The following is a 6,131-nucleotide window of genomic DNA, read 5'->3' as shown; positions in this document are numbered from 1 at the left end:
GTGTTGTCATCAATCACCAAAAAGGGGGAGACTGAAAGTGCATTCATCCCTTTTGTGAGTTTTGGTGATTTGGATAACAACACATTTAAAGGTCTAACAAGTTTGCTAAGTGTTGAACAGGAAATTCAGTATGATGAACATACTTGAATAGTGTATAATGATCAGTGAACAAGGTTCAACACAAGGTCAAATAACCAGTGAGACAATGCAAATGGATATAATATGGTCTCTATATTGGTTTGAATATATGGACAAGTCCTGAGAAATCACTATGCATAAATATGATCATAATAGAGGTTGAAGTGATTAAGAGGATTGGTCAAGCCAGAGTGAATGAGATATGAGGAATCATGAATTGGCTTGACCATATTACTATCAGTCCATATATGCTTCTATGAGAATCAAACTAGAGCTTGATTAATCTTAACGGTTATATCTATATGACATTCAAGAAAGATTCACAATATTGAAGAAATGATTCTCTCAATGGATGCTCAATATGATGTGACTCAAGAATGGCTTGATATGGTGAAGATAGTAAGGAAAGGGCTTCGAGGAACTAAGCGAAGGTGAAGGCCAAGCGACGGCTTGTGGACCGAGGTACCATGGCTAAGGTGAAGAAGAGAGTACTTGCACTAAGTCGATGAACTAATCAGCTATGAAGAGTTATAATATGTTGATGCATCAGTAAAGTGACTTGAAGCCATGATTTGAACTCATATATGGTGAAATGGTACAAGTCACAGGGTTTGCTTTGTGTTTGCTTCAAAAGGTGAGACAAGGATGTTTGTGATCCTTATGAAGCAACACCATGGAGAAATCACACATGAGACACCAATTACTCAAGGAGTTTACTTAATTATATTTTATTTAACTTGAGTATAGGAATCGCCGTACTATCAAGGGGGATCCAAAAAGAAGGTTGGTGTTGGTACTAAAGCTCAAAATCCTTGATCTAAAACTTCCATTTTACCCTGGTTTCACTTCGGTTTTCTCAAAATCTGTGCAACAGTTCAAAAACCGGTTCAACCGGACCTAAAACCGGTTCAACCGGTTTCTGCACTGTTCCCCTCTGTCACTACCAGTCTGCCAGTCAGTCCTGTCAGAAAAAGTCGTGTGCAGATTTTTGGAAAACTGGTTCAACCGAATTTTGAATCCGGTTCAACCGAATTTGAAACCGGTTGAACCAAATTTGAAACCGGTTCAACCGAATTTGGGACCGGTCCAGTCTCCGGCTGAGTCCGCCAGTGAACCGAAAACCGACTGGTGGAATCCGGTTCAACCGGTTTTAGAACCGGTTCAACCGTTTTTCAGTCAGATTTCCCCAACGGCCACCAGCTTTTGGGGGCACCTTTATATACACCTCCCACACTCTTCCCCACAGTAGAGCACGCACATAACTCCATTTCTAACCTGAGAAACACCTCCCACTCTCTCTCACACACCTCTTGCCTCTCCCATTTCAAATCTTTGGAGAGAAATCTTTGAGTGAGTTTGAGAGCTGCAGTTTTTGTGCTTCATCTCCAAATCTCTCTTGCTCTTCTTCATTCGAGCTTTGGTACTACATCGAGTTCTTCGTGGATTCATTACTCTTGGAGCTTCTAGCTCCTAGACGACTAGGTGTCTCTTGTGAGTCTCCAAATCTTGTGGAAGACCACAAGAAAGTTTGTATTACCCGCTCGTTTGAGCAAAGATTATTGTGTGGGCTTGACCTTTGTGGTCGGCAAAGGGAGGATTAGGGTTGAAAGAGACCCGGCTCTTTGTGGGCGCCTCAACGAGGAAGTAGGGCACCTTGGTGGTGTGACCGAACCTCGGGATAAATCTTGTGTCTCTTGTGTTCTTGCTCATTGTGTTTGTTTGTGTTCTTCGTTCTCTCACCATTGCGTGGAAGATTTGTTTATATCTTTTTGGTGTGTGGATTTTGAGAAGTGACCTTCTCAGATCTACTACTTTGAACCCTATGGATCATTTAGAACATCTCATTTCCAAAGTTAACTGGGTGAATTTCGAGATCAATTCAGTTTTACCCAGTTTGCTTCTAGTTTTTGTTGAAAAAGTTTTAACTTGCCTATTCACCCCCCTCTAGGCAACTTTCAGTGGCCCCTCTGCGCAGACAGTCCGGTGTGCACCGGACAGGTACTGTTCACTGTCCGGTGCGCTACCAGGCGCATGCTGACAGCCCTCTTCTAGGGTTTTTATGTTGATTCCTTTGGGCTTCTTTTGTTCTTGAGTCATGGACTTCTATGCATCTTTTTATGTCTTCTTTTGAGGTGTTGCATTCTCATTGCCTAAGTCCAATCCTCTTCGCATTCTGTGAACTATAATTATAAACACTAGCAAACACATTAGTCCACATATTGTGTTAATCATCAAACACAAAAACTCATTAAGCCAAATGACCAGGGGTCCATTTTCCTTACAATCTTCCCCTTTTTGGTGATTGATGACAACACAACCAAAACAAGCAAATAATACAAACATTTGAATGAAAATATGCAATCTACTTGCTAGGATGCATGTTTGTCCCCACAAAGTGATATTATGGACTTAAGCCTCCCCCTGATTCCATAATTCACTTACTTCATGTTTTGGACCAAAGAACCAAAACCACTTGAAAACCCACTAGAAGAAATAAAGTTTTAAATTGGTGGTGTTTGATGTTTGATACATTTCATTGCTTTTGTCCCTAAACTTCTCCCCCTTTGGCATCAACCACCGAAAAGGAAGACATTAAAAGCAGGTAGGAAGTAAATAAGACTTGCCCTCATAAGGATTTGTCAATTGATACCAATTGTAGGATACCAATTGAAGCCACTTGTAGGTTACCATCAAATGGTTACTCCCCCTAAATGAGTGTTCTCTTTAGAAAGAAATTTCTCCCCTTTTTAGAGACAAAGAAATACTCCCCCTGACAGAGATCTTCTATTTAGGAAAAAGCATGTGAAAATTAGAGGTGCAAGACATGATTTGATTAGACTAAATTCCTTATGCATATGTAATAGAATATGATTTAACCACTTATGCATGTATAGCAATAAGGAAGTATAAGATCTAAAATATAGACTAACCAAATGTTGGAGAAGACATGTAAATGATGTGAAATGAAGAGTTCTTGTAGATTTGCAGTAGAAGATTGTTGTCTTTCTTCAGGGACTTCATTTTCCTTACAATGAGACTATCACATGAAATAGACTTGAAACAAGTGTTAGTCTCGAAGTCTTAGATTATAGAGTAACCTCCCCCTGAAGGTGTGCATACAAGTTTTGAATACTTGTAGGAGACATGCACTTTGATTTGATATCAAGAGGGGCAAATTATCTATAATCTGAGCTTTTGGCACATATAAATTAAATGATACTACTTGTAGGATATGATCAATTACCATTTGTAGCTTTTCAAAATATCAATCAATGTATCATTTACTATGGAATGTTAAATAAGCTATGTGCCATGCTTGAATAAACATTTTAACCCATGTAGGTTTGCTTAAGAGTGTATGTTGAAAACAAGCAATCCTACCATATGATTGACCTAGTATGCATGCATTTTTTAAAAAGTAAATATCAATTGAAACTACTAGGCATGAAAGGTAAACTAGATGTAAGATAAATAGATACGCATATCTAAAAATAGGAAATACAATAAATCTAGTTACCTTAGTTATGGATGAGGAAATTTGGGTCCAATATATTTACTAACCCACTTGGCAATAAACTTGATCCAATATGATGTATCCCATGATATACATCCCTAATTTGCCAAGTCTCCAAATTTCCCGTTGTCCTTCGGACTACTCACTTTCCTTTCAGGATCCAAACCTTCTTGGTGCTTTTCATGGTTGAAATTATTTTCTTTGGCACCCAGATGCGTTTGGCCCCCTTTCCTTTGTTGGTTTGCTTGTTGGCCTTGATTGCTATCACCTTTCCATTCTTTTTCTTCTTGATCAAATATGGTGTAGCAGCCTTTTTGTCCACCTTTTTGATGTAGGTGTTGGAGATTTTGCTTGATGGCTTTTGCTTGAACTTTTGCCTTTGCTTATCCCCGGTCATCGCCTTGCATTGGAAAGACTTGTGGCCTTCCTTGTGGCATAACCTACAAATCACAGTTTCACCCTACATAGGCTTGTTCACTCCCGCAGTGGTGTTATCCTGTGGAGGTCGGATTTGTTTGGCTTTGCCTTTCTTATCATATAAAGCCTTGCCAAGGCGAGCCACCTCTTGCCTTAATTCCTCGTTTTCCTTTGCAACCTTATCCGAACATGTTTCTACAACAATATTCTTAACAAGAACTTGGTTGCAGGGGTTAGAATCATCAATTAAATTAAAGCAGGAAGTAGAAGCATCTTTCTTAATAATTTCAGGTATTTCAACCAAAGATACTTCTGGGGTACTACTAATGTTTTCTAGCTTAGTAGTTAGCTCATTATTATGTATGCTAAGAATTTCCATTTTCTCTAGCAAATTTTCAATAGTTTCTTGGGAGCTAGCTAACTTAGCCTTAAGTTTTTCATTCTTTTTAATAAGGCCATCATCGGTAGCAGTGGATGGAACACTAGATTCTAATAGCTCAATTTTAGTTGACAGCTCACTATTTAAGTTTGCAAAAGTTTTGAATTTTTCTAGCAAACCTTTATAATCATTTTGAGAGCTAATCAACTTATTTTTCAAAGTCAAACATCCTGGAAAAAATTTAACGGCTTCCGCAAGCTCATCTACGAAGGGGTTTCCCTCACCTTCACCATCACTACTACTTTCATCACTAGAGGATGGAATGCTCATTTTACCTCTTGCCATAAGGCATTTGCGTGATGACCGTGATGAGCGTGATGAGGACCGGTGGCTATGCGTCCTTGGAGGTTCATCTTCACTTGAAGAATCATCCCAAGTCTTGACAATTGTTAGCGTCTTGCCTTTGCTCCTCTCCTTTTTGGGTTCGGCCATAGTTGGATAGTTGTCCCTGAAGTGGCCCGATCCCCGCATGCGAAGCATCCTCTCTTTCTTTGCTTTTTCCTGTCAATGTTAAAGAGAAGATCCTCTACCTGCAGGGGCACACCCATTAGATTAATCTTATGGATCATCCTCATTACCTTTCCGACACGTCGGATTGTTTCTTCGTCTTTGGAGGATGATATTGATGGTTGATTATCTCCTTCATCATCACTTTCTTCTTCTTCCCCTTCTTCACTTGAGGAACTTGGAGTGGGAGCCTTCTTTTTACCCTTCCTTTCATCACATGCAAAAGCATATGGCCTTGAGGAAGTTGGCTCCTCTCCCCGACACATTTTTGTGACATCTCAAAGGCCGCAATTTTCCTAATCACAATGGTCGGGGTCATGGTACTCAAGTCCTCCATATTGTGAAGGATAGTGATGATGCTCCCATATCTTTGTTGTGGTAGCAGGGAGATAATCTTCCTCACAATGTCCACATCACCTAGCTTATTTATGCCAATAGAATTGAGCTCATTGATAATTAGATTCAAACGAGAATACATGTCTTTAACAAGCTCATCATCTTTCATAGCAAAAGAATTATACTCATTTAGAACTAGGCAATGTTTTTGCTCACGGACATTGGATGTGTCATCATGGAGCTCATGCAATTTTAGCCAGATCTCATTAGCAGTTTTCAAGGTGAATACTTGATTAAAAATATCCATGCTAAGAGATTCATACAAGCAATTTTTGGCTCTAGCATTTCAATTAATTTGTTTTTCCTCACTCGTGGTGGGTTTCTCGGGATTCTTGGGGGGTTTCATCCCATCACGAGTGACTCTCCAAACACCTAGATCAACGGCCTCTAGGTAACAAGCCATTCTAGCACTATAATATGGGAAGTTAGTGTCGTCGAAGTGTGGTGGCCTATGGGTATCCATCCCTTCCTCTAAAAAGCGTTGGCTCTTTTAGCGGTGAAGCTAAAACGTTTCAAATGAGCCAATCTAGGCTCTAATACCAATTGAAGGAAACGGGTGACACCTAAGAGGGGGTGTGAATTAGGACTTCTAAAACTTTCGCTTAACTAGGCCACTAATAACTCCCTAGAGCAAAACCTATCCAAATAATCAAACTAGAATGTGCAAACTAGGTTTTGTCCAAGTGTTGCTATCTCTACCGCTAAGGCTAAGTTTCAACC

This window comes from Zea mays, chromosome 4, assembly GCF_902167145.1.
Source record: "Zea mays cultivar B73 chromosome 4, Zm-B73-REFERENCE-NAM-5.0, whole genome shotgun sequence".
Lineage (NCBI taxonomy): Eukaryota > Viridiplantae > Streptophyta > Magnoliopsida > Poales > Poaceae > Zea > Zea mays.
The sequence above is the reverse complement of the archived record's forward strand: the minus strand, read 5'-3'. Positions refer to the sequence as shown.